Below are 18,169 nucleotides of genomic sequence, written 5' to 3' on the forward strand. Positions count from 1 at the left end.
TGTCATGGCTGACACGCCTCTACAGCATTTCGTGAACATCGGGGACGGTGCCTCTGGATTGGCAGACTAGGGTGGTGGTTCCACTCTTTAAGAAGGGGGACTGGAAGGTGTGCTCCCACTACAGAGGAATCCACACTCCTCAGCCTCCCTGGTAAGGTCTATACAGGGGGGCTGGAGAGGAATGTCCGCGGGAGGTCGAATCTCGGATTCAGGAGGAGCAGTGTGGTTTTCGTCCTGGCCATGGAACAGTGGATCAGCTCTATACCCTTGGCAGTGTACTTGGAGAAGGCGTTCGGCCGTGTTCCTCTGGTTCCTTCTGTGGAGGGTGCTTTGGGAGTACGGGGTGCCGAGCCAACCGATAAGGGCAGTTCAGTCCCTGTATGATGCCAGAGTTTGGTCCGCATTTCCAGCAGTAAGTTAGATTCGTTCCCAGTCAGGGTTGGACTGCGCCAAGGCTGCCCTTTTTCGTTGCATCTCTGGTTTTTGCAGACAACGTGGTGCTGTTGGCTTCTTCAAGCCATGATCTCCAGCACTCACTGGAGCGGTTCGCAGCTGAGTGTGAAGCGGTCAGAATGAGGATCAGCACCTCCAAATCTGAGTCCATGGTCCTCAGTCATAAAAAGGTGGAATGCCCTCTTTGGATCGGGGATGAGATTCTGCTCCAAGTGGAGGAGTTCAAGTATCTTGGGGTCTTGTTCGCAAGCGAGGGCAGGATGGAGCGTGAGATCGACAGGCGGATTGCTGTAATGCAGACCCTGTACTGATCCGTCATGGTGAAGAGAGAGCTGAGCCCAAAAGGCAAAGCTCTCAATTTACTGGTCGAGCTACCACTCCTACCCTCACCTATGGTCACAACCCATAGCTCGTGATCGAAAGAACAAGATCCCGGATACAAGCAGCCGAAATGAGTTTCCTCCGCAGGGTGTCCGGGCTCTCCCTTAGAGATAAGGTGAGAAGCTCGGTCATCTGGGAGAGACTTGGAGTAGAGCCGCTGCTCCTCCACGTTGAGAGGAGCCAGATGAGGTGGCTCTATATACAAAGCTGAGTTCACCTAATGCTAAGTCCAACCTAATACTCCAGTGACATTAGTCAAATAAAGTGCCCGTGATGAGAGTTTAGCAACAAGGACTAAAATAACAAAGTGCACAACATTCAGTAATGTAGTAAGAGAGACAGTGCATGACATTCGATGATAAATAGTATAATATTAATAAATACAATAATAAAATAAAGTAGTGAAGACAGTTCCTCAGCTTCATGACAGCCTTGATGGACCTGAGGGGAGAGAGTTAAACATCCTTATAGCCTGGTGGACAAAGTTGTTTTTGAGTTTGGTGGTGCGGAAACATAGGCTCCTGTACCTCCTCCCAGAGGACAGGGGGCTGAATAGGTTGTGGGCAGGATGGCTTGCATCCCCAACAATAGTGATTGCCTTGCGGGTGAGGTGGGTGGTGTATACAGTCATTTGCAAAGGTTTGGGTACCCCTGATCATTTTCAAGATTTTCTTTTATAAATCATTGGTTGTTCGGATCAGCAATTTCAGTTAAATGTATTGTATAGCAGACAAAATCAGGGATATTTGAGAAGTGAGATGAAGTTAATATGATTTACAGAAAGTGAGCAATCGTTACCCAAACAAAAGTAGGCAGGTGCATAAATTTGGGCACCCCAACAGACAAATGACATCAACATTTAGTAGATCCTCCATTTGGAGAAATAACAGCCTCTAAACACTTCCTATAGCTTCCAATGAGAGTTTGGATTTTGGTTGAAGGTATTTTTGACCATTCTTCTTGACAAAATATCTCCAGTTCTGTCAGGTTTGATGGTTTCCGAGCATGGACAGCCTGCTTTAAATCACACCACAAATTTTCATAATATTCAGGTCTGGGGACTGAGATGGCCATTCCAGAACGTTGTACTTGTTCCTCTGGATAAATGTCTTGGTAGAATTTGAGCAGTGTTTGGTTTGGGGTCGTTGTCTTGTTGAGGTATCCAGCCCCTGCACGACTTCAACTTTGTCACTGATTCTTGAACATTGTTTACAAGAATTTGCTGATACTTGAATCCATGCGACCTTCAACTTTAACAAGATTGCCAGTACTTGCACTGGCCACACAGCCCCACGGGATGATGAAACCACCACCAAATCTGACTGTGGGTAGCAAGTGGGTAATTATATTAAATAAATGAGGTATGTACAGAAAGTAAATAATAAATAGTGATTGCACGTAGTTTTAAAGTGTATAAAACTACAATAAAGGTCTTGTGCTCATTTTGTCTATATATATATATATATATATATATATATATATATATACTCTTATTTATTTTCTTTATTTTCCTGTTTATTGTGTGAAGGCGAAGGCCTTCACACTTATGTTATTCTACTCCTTTTACTTTATTATTATTGTGTGAAGGCGAAGGCCTTCACACTATTGTTATTCCTGTCCTTTATTAGTGTGAAGGCGAAGGCCTTCACACTAATGTTATTCTACTTTATTTTTCTTCTTATTATTATTATTATTAGTGTGAAGGCGAAGGCCTTCACACTATTGTTATTCTACTTTATTTTTCTTCTTCTTCTTTTTTTTAGTGTGAAGGCGCACTATTGTTATTCTACTTTATTTTTTTTTTATTAGTGTGAATGTGTGAAGGACTATTGTTATTCTACTTTATTTTTCTTCTTCTTATTATTATTATTAGGCCTTCGCCTTCACACTATTGTTATTTTACTTTATTTTTCTTATTATTATTATTAAACAATTTATTCCTACCACTTTTTTGACACCTAACTACTCCCACAAACACTTCGAATTTTGACATCTGACAACTTTTTTCATGATTTCTTTCCTTAACTCATTTATTTTTTTATTTTTTATTCATTCATTTATTTATTCATTTAATTTTAATTTAAAAACATCATTTTACCAAACGGCATTTACCATCTTTATTTCTCGTTTAATAGCATCATTCCACCACAGCAACACTAAGTCGCTGTTTAGCTCAGTAAGAAGAGACTGGAATTTAGAGCACGAGCGCTGTTCCCGTGCGAGTTCGAATCCCGCTTGACCAATATTTTTTTTTCATTCATTCAATTTTAACACATCACTTTAATAATTATTTTCATCATCATCATTAATTTACCATTTTTATTTTATTTAATCATCATCAATTTACCATTTTTATGTCATTTAATCATCATTTCGAGTCCCACAATAGTGTGAAGTGCCTTCGCCTTCACACGCAATTTCTCCAGAAATTGCCAATTCTAGTTATTAGTGTGAAGGCGAAGGCCTTCACACTATTGTTATTCTACTTTATTTTTTAGTGTGAAGGTGAAGACCTTCACACTATTGTTATTCCTGTCCTTTATTATTATTATTATTATTATTATTATTATTTTACTTATTCTGCCTGTTTTTTCGATGTTTAACTACTTCCACATACTTCAACCGATTCACTCCGTTCCACTTTTCACTTATTCAAAATATTCAGGAATTGCGTGCTCAAATTTTACACATTCAAAAAAATTTCCGTTTTCACAAAATTCACAAATTTCCGGCAATTTTTCCCCATTCATTCTTAATGGCAGATTCAACATTTCACATTTACGTTGTTCCAGTTTGAAATTCACATCATTCAACCCATTCAAATCACATTGGGGACATTCCCAAACTTGGCAAATTCAAAATTTTCACATATTCACGTTTCAAAATTTCACAAAATTTCACAAAATTCCACAAAATTCCACAAAATTTCCTTTTTCACTTCTAATTTCTACATACTTCAACCGATTCAACTCGTTCCAACTTTCAACTGTTCATCTTTTCCCTACCTATTCCACACCTTCCCATTCAGCAAAAATTTCACATTTTTCAAATTTGAAATTCAACCAAATTCTGCAAAATTTCCTTTTTCCACTCTAATTTCCACATTTTTCAACCGATTCAACCCATTCCAACTTTTCAACTCTTCATATTCTTCCTACCTATTCCCCAAATTCCCACTTAACAAAAATTCCACATTTTTCAAATTTGAAATTCAACCAAATTTTCCAAAATTTCCTTTTTCCACTCTAATTTCTACATTTTTCAACCGATTCAACTCGTTTCAACTTTCAACTCTTCATATTCTTCCTCCCTATTCCACAAATTCACACTTACCATAAATTCCAAATTTTCAAATTTGAAATTCAACCGAATTTTCCGAAATTTCCTTTTTCCACTCTAATTTCGACATTTTTCAACCGATTCGACTCGTTTCAACATCATTCTTCGGCATTCCCCGAGTATTTATTCAACTTCTTCACCTTCACACGCAATTTCCTCAGGAATTGCAAATTCTAGTTAGTGTGAAGGCGAAGGCCTTCACACTATTGTTATTCTACTTTATTTTTCTTCTTCTTATTATCCTACTTTATTCCTCCCACTTTTTTGACACTTAACTACTCCCACATGCTTTAACCGATTCACTCCATTCCAACTTTCACACGTTCCAAAAATTCACGGCATGACTGCTAGTATTTCATTTGTTCATAACATTTACCGTTTTTGCATAATTAGCAAATTTGTGCCTTAAAATCCCCCATTCATTCTTAATGGCGCATTAGACACGAGCGACGTTCCTAGTTCGAATTTTGACATCTGACAACTTTTTTCATGATTTCTTTCCTTAACTCGTTTATTTAACTCTTTTATTTTTTATTTATTTATTTTCCATTCATTCATTTAGTTATTCATTTAATTTTAAGTTAAAAACATCATTTTACCGTTTTAACGGCATTTACCGTTTTTATTTCTTGTTTAATATCATCATTCCACCGCAGTAACACCAAGCCGCTGTTTAGCTCAGTAAGAAGACAATGATCCTAAGAACACGAGCCACGTCCGCGAGTGAGTTCGAGTCCCGGTTGGCCATAATTTTTTTATTCATTAATTTTTCATTCATTCAATTTTAACACATTTTAATAATTATTTTCATCATTCATTTAGTTTTTCATTTAATTTTAAGTTAAAAACATCATTTTACCGTTTTAACGGCATTTACCTTTTTTATTTCTTGTTTAATATCATCATTCCACCTCAGCAACACTAAGCCGCTGTTTAGCTCAGTAAGAAGAGACGGGAATTTGGAACACGACCGCTGTTCCCGTGCGAGTTCGAATCCCGCTTGACTAATATTTTTTTTCATTCATTCAATTTTAACACATCACTTTAATAATTATTTTCATCATCATCATTAATTCATTTAGTTATTCATTTAATTTTAAGTTAAAAACATCATTTTACCGTTTTAACGGAATTCACCATTTTTATTTCTTGTTTAATAGCATCATTCCACCGCAGGAACATTAAGTCGCTGTTTAGCTCAGTAAGAATACAATGGTCATCTGACCACGAGCCACTTCCGCGAGCGAGTTCGAATCCCGGTTGGCTCTAATTTTTTTATTCATTAATTTTTCATTCATTCAATTTTAACACATTTTAATAATTATTTTCATCATCATCATTAAATTACCATTTTTAATATTTATTTAATCAGCATTATCAATTTACCATTTTTATGTCATTTAATCATCATTTCGAGTCCCACAATAGTGTGAAGTGCCTTCGCCTTCACACGCAATTTCTCCAGAAATTGCCAATTCTAGTTTTTCTTCTTATTATTAGTGTGAAGGCGAAGGCCTTCACACTATTGTTATTCTACTTTATTAGTGTGAAGGCGAAGGCCTTCACACTATTGTTATTCTACTTTATTTTTCTTCTTATTATTATCCTACTTTATTCCTCCCACTTTTTTGACACTTAACTACTCCCACATGCTTTAACCGATTCACCCCATTCCAACTTTCACACGTTCCAAAAATTCACGGCATGACTGCTAGTATTTCATTTGTTCATAACATTTACCGTTTTTGCATAATTAGCAAATTTGTGCCTTAAAATCCCCCATTCATTCTTAATGGCGCATTAGACACGAGCGACGTTCAGGAGTGAGTTCAAATTTTGACATCTGACAACTTTTTTCATGATTTCTTTCCTTAACTCGTTTATTTAACTCTTTTATTTTTTATTTATTTATTTTCCGTTCATTCATTTAGTTATTCATTTAATTTTAAGTTAAAAACATTTTACCGTTTTTATTTCTTGTTTAATATCATCATTCCACCGCAGCAACACTAAATCGCTGTTTAGCTCAGTAAGAAGACAATGGTCCATTGAACACGAGCCACGTCCGCGAGCGAGTTCGAATCCCGCTTGGCCATAATTTTTTTATTCATTAATTTTTCATTCTTTCAATTTTAACACATTTTAATAATTATTTTCATCATCATCATCAATGCCGTGCCATTTTTATTTTATTTAATCATCAATTTACCATTTGTATGTCATTTAATCATCATTTTGAGTCCCACAATAGTGTGAAGTGCCTTCGCCTTCACACGCAATTTCTCCAGAAATTGCCAATTCTAGTTTTTCTTCTTCTTATTAGTGTGAAGGCGAAGGCCTTCACACTATTGTTATTCTACTTTATTTTTAGTGTGAAGGCGAAGGCCTTCACACTATTGTTATTCTACTTTATTTTTCTTCTTCTTATTATTATCCTACTTTATTCCTCCCACTTTTTTGACACCTAACTACTCCCACATGCTTTAACCGATTCACCCCATTCCAACTTTCACACGTTCCAAAAATTCACGGCATGACTGCTAGTATTTCATTTGTTCATAACATTTACCGTTTTTGCATAATTAGCAAATTTGTGCCTTAAAATCCCCCATTCATTCTTAATGGCGCATTAGACACGAGCGACGTTCAGGAGTGAGTTCAAATTTTGACATCTGACAACTTTTTTCATGATTTCTTTCCTTAACTCGTTTATTTAACTCTTTTATTTTTTATTTATTTATTTTCCATTCATTCATTTAGTTATTCATTTAATTTTGAGTTAAAAACATCATTTTACCGTTTTAACGGCATTTACCATTTTTATTTCTTGTTTAATATCATCATTCCACCACAGCAACACTAAGCCGCTGTTTAGCTCAGTAAGAAGAGACTGGAATTTAGAGCACGAGCGCTGTTCCCGTGCGAGTTCGAATTCCGCTTGACCAATATTTTTTTTTCATTCATTCAATTTTAACACATTACTTTAATAATTATTTTCATCATCATCATTAATTTACCATTTTTATTTTATTTAATCATCATCAATTTACCATTTTTATGTCATTTAATCATCATTTCGAGTCCCACAATAGTGTGAAGTGCCTTCGCCTTCACACGCAATTTCTCCAGAAATTGCCAATTCTAGTTCTTCTTATTATTATCCTACTTTATTCCTCCCACTTTTTTGACACTTAACTACTCCCACATGCTTTAACCGATTCACTCCATTCCAACTTTCACACGTTCCAAAAATTCACGGCATGACTGCTAGTATTTCATTTGTTCATAACATTTACCGTTTTTGCATAATTAGCAAATTTGTGCCTTAAAATCCCCCATTCATTCTTAATGGCGCATTAGACACGAGCGACGTTCCTAGTTCGAATTTTGACATCTGACAACTTTTTTCATGATTTCTTTCCTTAACTCGTTTATTTAACTCTTTTATTTTTTATTTATTTATTTTCCATTCATTCATTTAGTTATTCATTTAATTTTAAGTTAAAAACATCATTTTACCGTTTTAACGGCATTTACCGTTTTTATTTCTTGTTTAATATCATCATTCCACCGCAGCAACACTAAGCCACCGTTTAGCTCAGTAAGAAGACAATGGTCCTTTGAACACGAGCCACGTCCGTGAGCGAGTTCGATCCCGGTTGGTGATAATTTTTTTATTCATTAATTTTTCATTCATTCAATTTTAACACATTTTAATAATTATTTTCATCATTCATTTAGTTATTCATTTAATTTTAAGTTAAAAACATCATTTTACCGTTTTAACGGCATGTACCATTTTTATTTCTCGTTTAATATCATCATTCCACCACAGCAACACTGAGCCGCTGTTTAGCTCAGTAAGAAGAGACTGGAATTTGAAGCACGAGCGCTGTTCCCGTGCGAGTTCGAATCCGGCTTGACCAATATTTTTTTTTCATTCATTCAATTTTAACACATCACTTTAATAATTATTTTCATCATCATCATTAATTTAACATTTTTATTTTATTTAATCATCAATTTACCAATTTTATGTCATTTAATCATCATTTCGAGTCCCACAATAGTGTGAAGTGCCTTCGCCTTCACACGCAATTTCTCCAGAAATTGCCAATTCTAGTTATTATTATTCTTCTATTTTATTCTCCGCGATTTCTGTCCTTCTTCTTCTTCCACACAATTCAACCCATTCACTCCATTCCACTTTTCACTCATTCCAACTATTCCCGAGATGAGCGCTTCCATTTTTCGTATTCCGAAAATTCTCAGATTCCGCAAAATTCCCAAATTCCCGACAAATTTTTCCCCATTCATTCTCAATGGCACATTCAACGTTTCACATTCACGTCATTCCAGTTTGAAATTCACGTCATTCAGCACATTCACATCACATTGGGAAAGATTCTCAACATTCCCCAAATTCCCACTTCCCAAAAATTCCGCCAAATTCCACCAAATTCCCCAAAATTCCGTTTTTCACCTCTAAATTCCACGTTTTTCAACCGATTCAACCCATTCCAGCTTTCAACTCTTCATATTCTTCCACGCTATTCCCCAAATTCCCACTTCCCAAAAATTCCGCATTTTCAAATTTGAAATTCCACCAAATTCCACCAAATTCCCCAAAATTCCGTTTTTCACCTCTAAATTCCACGTTTTTCAACCGATTCAACCCATTCCAGTTTTCAACTCTTCATATTCTTCCACGCTATTCCCCAAATTCCCACTTCCCAAAAATTCCGCATTTTCAAATTTGAAATTCCACCAAATTCCACCAAATTCCACCATATTCCACCAAATTCCCCCAAATTCCGTTTTCACCTCTAAATTCTACTTTTCTCGAGAAATTCAACTCATTCCAAAATCATTCCACAGTATTCCCCCCAAAAAAATATTAAGCTTCTTCGCCTTCACACGCAATTTCTCCAGAAATTGCAAATTCTAGTTATTAGTGTGAAGGCGAAGGCCTTCACACTATTGTTATTCTACTTTATTTTTCTTCTTCTTATTATTATTATTAAACAATTTATTCCTCCCACTTTTTTGACACCTAACTACTCCCACATGCTTTAACCGATTCACCCCATTCCAACTTTCACACGTTCCAAAAATTCACGGCATAATTGCTAGTATTTTATTTGTTCATAACATTTACCGTTTTTGCATAATTAGCAAATTTGTGCCTTAAAATCCCCCATTCATTCTTAATGGCGCATTAGACACGAGCGACGTTCAGGAGTGAGTTCAAATTTTGACATCTGACAACTTTTTTCATGATTTCTTTCCTTAACTCGTTTATTTAACTCTTTTATTTTTTATTTATTTATTTTCCATTCATTCATTTAGTTATTCATTTAATTTTAAGTTAAAAACATAATTTTACCGTTTTAACGGCATTTACCATTTTTATTTCTTGTTTAATATCATCATTCCACCGCAGCAACACTAAGTCGCTGTTTAGCTCAGTAAGAAGACAATGGTCCATTGAACACGAGCCACGTCCGCGAGCGAGTTCGAATCCCGCTTGGCAATAATTTTTTTATTCATTAATTTTTCATTCATTCAATTTTAACACATTTTAATAATTATTTTCATCATTCATTTAGTTATTCATTTAATTTTAAGTTAAAAACATCATTTTACCGTTTTAACGGCATGTACCATTTTTATTTCTCGTTTAATAGCATCATTCCACCAGAGCAGCTCTAAGTCGCTGTTTAGCTCAGTAAGAAGACAATGGCGCTTTGAACATGAGCCACTTCCACGAGGACGTTCGAATCCCGCTTGGCCATAATTTTTTTATTCATTAATTTTTCATTCATTCAATTTTAACACATTTTAATAATTATTTTCATCATCATCATTAATTTACCATTTTTATTTTATTTAATCATTATATTAATTTACCATTTTTATTTCATTTAATCATTATTTCGAGTCACACAATAGTGTGAAGTGCCTTCGCCTTCACACGCAATTTCTCCAGAAATTGCCAATTCTAGTTAGTGTGAAGGCGAAGGCCTTCACACTATTGTTATTCTACTTTATTTTTCTTCTTATTATTATCCTACTTTATTCCTCCCACTTTTTTGACACCTAACTACTCCCACATGCTTTAACCGATTCACCCCATTCCAACTTTCACACGTTCCAAAAATTCACGGCATGACTGCTAGTATTTCATTTGTTCATAACATTTACCGTTTTTGCATAATTAGCAAATTTGTGCCTTAAAATCCCCCATTCATTCTTAATGGCGCATTAGACACGAGCGACGTTCAGGAGTGAGTTCAAATTTTGACATCTGACAACTTTTTTCATGATTTCTTTCCTTAACTCGTTTATTTAACTCTTTTATTTTTTATTTATTTATTTTCCATTCATTCATTTAGTTATTCATTTAATTTTAAGTTAAAAACATCATTTTACCGTTTTAACGGCATTTACCATTTTTATTTCTTGTTTAATATCATCATTCCACCGCAGCAACACTAAGCCGCTGTTTAGCTCAGTAAGAAGAGACTGGAATTTGGAGCACGAGCGCTGTTCCGTGCGAGTTCGAATCCGGCTTGACCAATATTTTTTTTTCATTCATTCAATTTTAACACATCACTTTAATAATTATTTTCATCATCATCATTAATTTAACATTTTTATGTCATTTAATCATCATTTCGAGTCCCACAATAGTGTGAAGTGCCTTCGCCTTCACACGCAATTTCTCCAGAAATTGCCAATTCTAGTTAGTGTGAAGGCGAAGGCCTTCACACTATTGTTATTCTACTTTATTTTTCTTCTTATTATTATCCTACTTTATTCCTCCCACTTTTTTGACACTTAACTACTCCCACATGCTTTAACCGATTCACCCCATTCCAACTTTCACACGTTCCAAAAATTCACGGCATGACTGCTAGTATTTTATTTGTTCATAACATTTACCGTTTTTGCATAATTAGCAAATTTGTGCCTTAAAATCCCCCATTCATTCTTAATGGCGCATTAGACACGAGCGACGTTCAGGAGTGAGTTCAAATTTTGACATCTGACAACTTTTTTCACGATTTCTTTCCTTAACTCGTTTATTTAACTCTTTTATTTTTTATTTATTTATTTTCCGTTCATTCATTTAGTTATTCATTTAATTTTAAGTTAAAAACATCATTTTACCGTTTTTATTTCTTGTTTAATATCATCATTCCACCGTAGCAACACTAAGTCACTGTTTAGCTCAGTAAGAAGACAATGGTCCATTGAACACGAGCCACGTCCGCGAGCGAGTTCGAGTCCCGCTTGGCCATAATTTTTTTATTCATTAATTTTTCATTCATTCAATTTTAACACATTTTAATAATTATTTTCATCATTCATTTAGTTATTCATTTAATTTTAAGTTAAAAACATCATTTTACCGTTTTTACCGATTTCTTGTTTAATATCATCACTCCACCACAGCAACACTAAGCCGCTGTTTAGCTCAGTAAGAATACAATGGCGTTTGGAACACGAGCCACTTCCGCGAGGGAGTTCGATCCCGGTTGGCGATAATTTTTTTATTCATTAATTTTTCATTCATTCAATTTTAACACATTTTAATAATTATTTTCATCATCATTAATTTATTATTTTTATTTTATTTAATCATCATTAATTTACCATTTTTATTTCATTTAATCATCATTTCGAGTCCCACAATAGTGTGAAGTGCCTTCGCCTTCACACGCAATTTCTCCAGAAATTGCCAATTCTAGTTTTTCTTATTATTGTTAGTGTGAAGGCGAAGGCCTTCACACTATTGTTATTGTACTTTATTAGTGTGAAGGCGAAGCCCTTCACACTATTGTTATTCTACTTTATTTTTCTTCTTATTATTATCCTACTTTATTCCTCCCACTTTTTTGACACTTAACTACTCCCACATGCTTTAACCGATTCACTCCATTCCAACTTTCACACGTTCCAAAAATTCACGGCATGACTGCTAGTATTTCATTTGTTCATAACATTTACCGTTTTTGCATAATTAGCAAATTTGTGCCTTAAAATCCCCCATTCATTCTTAATGGCGCATTAGACACGAGCGACGTTCAGGAGTGAGTTCAAATTTTGACATCTGACAACTTTTTTCATGATTTCTTTCCTTAACTCGTTTATTTAACTCTTTTATTTTTTATTTATTTATTTTCCATTCATTCATTTAGTTATTCATTTAATTTTAAGTTAAAAACATCATTTTACCGTTTTAACGGCATTTACCATTTTTATTTCTTGTTTAATATCATCATTCCACCACAGCAACACTAAGCCGCTGTTTAGCTCAGTAAGAAGAGACTGGAATTTGGAGCACGAGCGCTGTTCCCGTGCGAGTTCGAATCCCGCTTGACCAATATTTTTTTTTCATTCATTCAATTTTAACACATTTTAATAATTATTTTCATCATCATCATTAATTTACCATTTTTATTTTATTTAATCATTAATTTACCATTTTTATTTCATTTAATCATTATTTCGAGTCCCACAATAGTGTGAAGTGCCTTCGCCTTCACACGCAATTTCTCCAGAAATTGCCAATTCTAGTTATTATTATCCTACTTTATTCCTCCCACTTTTTTGACACCTAACTACTCCCACATTCTTTAACCGATTCACCCCATTCCAACTTTCACACGTTCCAAAAATTCACGGCATGATTGCTAGTATTTTATTTGTTCATAACATTTACCGTTTTTGCATAATTAGCAAATTTGTGCCTTAAAATCCCCCATTCATTCTTAATGGCGCATTAGACACGAGCGACGTTCAGGAGTGAGTTCAAATTTTGACATCTGACAACTTTTTTCATGATTTCTTTCCTTAACTCGTTTATTTAACTCTTTTATTTTTTATTTATTTATTTTCCATTCATTCATTTAGTTATTCATTTAATTTTAAGTTAAAAACATCATTTTACCGTTTTAACGGCATTTACCACTTTTATTTCTTGTTTAATATCATCATTCCACCACAGCAACACTAAGCCGCTGTTTAGCTCAGTAAGAAGAGACTGGAATTTGGAGCACGAGCGCTGTTCCCGTGCGAGTTCGAATCCCGCTTGACCAATATTTTTTTTTCATTCATTCAATTTTAACACCACTTTAATAATTATTTTCATCATCATCATCATTAATTTACCATTTTTATTTTATTTAATCATCATTATTAATATACCATTTTTATGTCATTTAATCATCATTTCGAGTCCCACAATAGTGTGAAGTGCCTTCGCCTTCACACGCAATTTCTCCAGAAATTGCCAATTCTAGTTATTATTAAACAATTTATTTCTCCCACTTTTTTGACACCTAACTACTCCCACATGCTTTAACCGATTCACCCCATTCCAACTTTCACACGTTCCAAAAATTCACGGCATGACTGCTAGTATTTTATTTGTTCACAACATTTACCGTTTTTGCATAATTAGCAAATTTGTGCCTTAAAATCCCCCATTCATTCTTAATGGCGCATTCAACACGAGCCATGATCCCCAGCGAGTTCGAATTTTGACATCTGACAACTTTTCTCATGATTTCTTTCCTTAACTCATTTATTTAACCCATTTATTTTTTATTTATTTATTTTTCATTCATTTATTTATTCATTTAATTTTAATTTAAAAACATTTTTACCAAACGTCATTTACCATTTTTATTTCTCGTTTAATAGCATCATTCCACTACAACAACACTAAGTCGCTGTTTAGCTCAGTAAGAAGAGAATGGCGCTTTCAACACGAGCCATGTTTGCGAGCGAGTTCGAAACCCGCTTGGCCATTATTTTTTATTCATTCATTTTTCACTCATTCAATTTTAACACATCACTTTAAATAATTATTTTCATCATCATCTTTAATTTACCATTTTTATTTTATTTAATCATCATTATTAATTTACCATTTTTATTTCATTTAATCATTATTTCGAGTCCCACAATAGTGTGAAGTGCCTTCGCCTTCACACGCAATTTCTCCAGAAATTGCCAATTCTAGTTCTTCTTCTTCTTCTTCTATTTTATTCTCCGCGATTTCTGTCCTTCTTCTTCCAAACAATTCAACCCATTCACTCCATTCCACTTTTCACTCATTCCAAATATTCACGAGATGAGCGCTTCCATTTTTCGTATTCCGCAAATTCTCAGATTCCGCAAAATTCCCAAATTCCCGACAAATTTTTCCGCATTCATTCTCAATGGCACATTCAACATTTCACATTCACGTCATTCCAGTTTGAAATTCACGTCATTCCAGTTTCAAATTCACGTCATTCAGCACATTCACATCACATTGGGAAAGATTCTCAACATTCCCCAAATTCCCACTTCCCAAAAATTCCACATTTTCAATTTTGAAATTCCACCAAATTCCCCAAAATTCCGTTTTTCACCTCTAAATTCCACGTTTTTCAAACCATTCAACCCATGTCAGCGTTCAACTCTTCATATTCTTCCACGCTATTCCCCAAATTCCCACTTCCCAAAAATTCCGCATTTTAAAATTTGAAATTCCATAAAATTCCACCAAATTCCCCCAAATTCCGTTTTTCACCTCTAAATTTCCACGTTTTTCAACCGATTCAACCCATTCCAGCTTTCAACTCTTCATATTCTTCCACGCTATTCCCCAAATTCCCACTTCCCCAAAATTCCGCATTTTCAATTTAGAAATTCCACCAAATTCTACAAAATTCGGTGTTTTTCCTCTAAATTCCACATTTTTCAACCGATTCAACCCATTCCAACTTTATTCACCTTATGCTTCCCATATTCACCCCCTTGACCCCCACTTCCACTATGTGGCGGGCATCTTGGATTGACCCTAAAGTGACCCCAATGAGCCCTGATTGGACCAGAAGTGACCCCAGGGACCCCGGAAGTGACACCCAATGAACCGGAAGTGACCCCCAATGAACCGGAAGTGACCTCAGGCCAACCGGAAGTGACCCCAAATAGACCGGAAGTGACCCCAAATGAACCGGAAGTGACCCCCAATGAACCGGAAGTGAACCCAAATAGACCGGAAGTGACCTCAGGCAAACCGGAAGTGACCCAAAACTTATTGTATTTTATTGTGTTTTTAAACTGTATATTGTACTTTTAAATGTTTTTGTACTCTTAAGCACTTTAGTAAACATTTTCTCTACATTGCAGATTTTCACCTATCGCAGGTGGTTTTAGCACCAATTATCCGCGATAAACGAGGGATTACTGCCTGTGAAAATCAAAAGTGTTTTTAATTTAAAAAGCAAAATGCCATAAATAAAACTCGAAGAGTGCCCAAGATCAGTTTTTCCCAAACACAGGTACACTTAACATATGACCTATATGAACATGTTGCAGGGGTACATGGAAACTAGAGCTGCGGATGAATGAGTCGTAATTTGTTCACGTGTTCAATTGGGAATGTGGTGCGAGCGCACCAAAATCACAACAGCTGTGTGTCGTCAAGTGTCTCATAAACGCTCAAATGACTGATAAAAACAAAGTACAACTGATTTAGTGGGTCTGAATATTATTCTTGTTCAGTGGTTTGTTCTGAAGAGGGAGCAACAGCAATGTGGACATGTTCTATCAGGGTGGATAATCTCTGTACAATATGATGCTCATATATGTACAATTCTTTTATCATTTTATACAAACATAACTGCTCAATCAGAACACGAATACAACACACATAGGCAAACACACACGTACACACTGGGGGGTGCCGCCCCCCACACTCAGGTACGAAATGGTCATGTGACAAGTTCCCGCCTCAGGTACGAAATGGTCATGTGACAAGCTCCCACCTTTCTGGACAGTATAAAACAAGCTGGAGACAGAAGCTGTTGTTTCATCTGTTGCCGTACCTTGTGTAATGGCCGCCATTAAACAACTCAAGATCTTGCCAATAAAGAACCAACTCTAAACTCCACACCTTTGTTTCCCAACAACGGACATCCCGCAAAACATGCAACAGTTCCTAATATTGAAAGTTTAAATGCCGTTGTAAAAGACCTGAATTATTGGCTTCAAATGAATTTTATTGTACTTATTTATTTTCAAGGCAACATAGTTTTTATGTTGGAGTTAAAAAATGACAATGTTTAAATTAGGGAAACACAATAAAACGTTTTTCACTTAACAATCAAATGTGTTTTGCTTTCCATTTGGAGAATCATCAGCCGGTATGCATTGGGGGGCACTCATAGTATTACAAATGCATTTGGAGGTACAAAGGCCAAAATAATAGTCAGTTTGCAGCATATTGTATATTGTAAATAATATTTTAAAAAATGTAATGTATATTGATACAACATACAGTGTACAAAATTATTTCACATTTTTGTTGCAATCAGATGCAAAACTGTGAGTGATGCTCATGCAGATAAATACATAATTAATCACGCATTTCCTACTTTGTTTGAATTTTCATTCTGGTTAACAGTAAAGGGCACGTATCATGGAAAATCTACTTTTTTTGCTTTTAAAATAATGTTCTTGTGTATCTGGAGTATCCAGGAATGTAGAAACGTGTAATATATACCTCCAGGTGCTGTGCAGAGATACTGTTATGATCATTTTGGGGGGCTATTTTTTACTCCGTTACTATTTTTCTCTCCGTTTTCTATTAGGTTTTTTTTTTTTTACCTATTACGTCACATCTGTTGGGGCGGGACAAAACAAGGTAATGGGTGTTGCCAAACGAAAATCCAAGTAATAAACATGGTGGATTCGCAGATCTGCCATGTTTTTAGAACTAATCCGCCTTGTTTATTACTTTGTAGACCTTTGTAGTCCAAACAACTCAAGGAGGCCGAAGTGGAGAGATCAAAATGTTTCCTTGTCGGATGCATCAATCCACACAATTCATTGCACAACATCAGAACCTAATAGAAGTGCCTGGTCAAATTTCATTTTTCAAGCAGTGTTCCCACGTCTGTGGGCAAAGTCATGCTTTTTCAAGGACGAGTATTTCAGAAATCTTTTGTCCGTACAGAGAAAGATTCGCTGATAGATTTTGTTTCATTCATGGTTACGTTCCTCAGTCTATGAAAACGTCGAACAAAGTATAGCGGTAAGCTTGATATGACACAAAAATAATTTGTTAAAAAAAAAGTAAATTAAAGTATTTCACTTGAATAATATTGTATCTGCATTCGTTTTCATACCTATTAGCGTCAGTCTTTCTGCTGATATTGGAGCTGTGCGCTCTAGGTTTTCACTTCTTGTGGGTGTGTTTTGAGTAGTTGTATCAGATGAATTGCATCGAAGGTGCTGTATTATTCTTAGGTCACACAATGTGTTTCATGCATTTGTTAGCTTCTCGCTAGCGCTAGCATTGGCTACGAAGTAGCTTGAATGCAGTGCTTGTTTACAAGACATTCATCAATATTGTGTGGGGATTTATTTTATTACGTGTCATGTATGGTTATATGGATAAGTCTTCTCTCATTGATATCTTTTAATCAATCAAGACGTTTGCGGCGCAAGTAAATGCTACCTCGGTTAACCTTTTTATATATAGATAATATAAAGAGACCGTACCAAAACGGCTTGCTCTTAGCCGCACCTGAGAACAAGTAGAAAAGAGGGACCTGTGATGGTATCAAAACGAGGAATTGAGACAAAAGCATCGTTGTTCCACTTTATACAGACCACAACTAAATGAATAAAATGTAAAACAGTAGAATTTATTACCGTGATATTTGGGCTTTAAAATCAGCAGGTTTAACTTTCAATTTGTGGGTCAGTACCCGAGTAGTTTTAGAAAACATTCCCCTTGAAGCACATTTAGCAGACAGTTACAAATATCCTCTGTGGAATTGTGAGCCTCGACAGGATGTGTGTAAACATGAGTGAAGCTTGACATAACATCGTTATGAGGGAGTTTTCTGTTCTACACAGAATGTGATCAAACAAAGAGTTGATTCAGGTGCTGCTGTTAGAGAGCCTTATTCCTGCTGGTTGGGCAGGA

At 35.5% G+C, this 18,169-nt stretch overlaps 1 long non-coding RNA gene across 1 annotated transcript; it reads right to left on the reverse strand.

Moving 5' to 3' along the window:
• Positions 1–5,711: 5,711 nt before the first annotated feature.
• On the reverse strand, positions 5,712–11,213 carry LOC147056196 (uncharacterized). The gene is made up of 2 exons (XR_015066478.1): positions 8,998–11,213; positions 5,712–8,817 (listed from the first exon to the last, which is right to left on the reverse strand). It is a non-coding gene; the product is annotated as an uncharacterized LOC147056196 (long non-coding RNA).
• Positions 11,214–18,169: the final 6,956 nt, after the last annotated feature.

Source organism: Syngnathus leptorhynchus, chromosome 6 (assembly GCF_054491065.1).
Source record: "Syngnathus leptorhynchus isolate UIUO chromosome 6, UIUO_Slep, whole genome shotgun sequence".
In the NCBI taxonomy this organism is placed as follows: Eukaryota; Metazoa; Chordata; class Actinopteri; order Syngnathiformes; family Syngnathidae; genus Syngnathus; species Syngnathus leptorhynchus.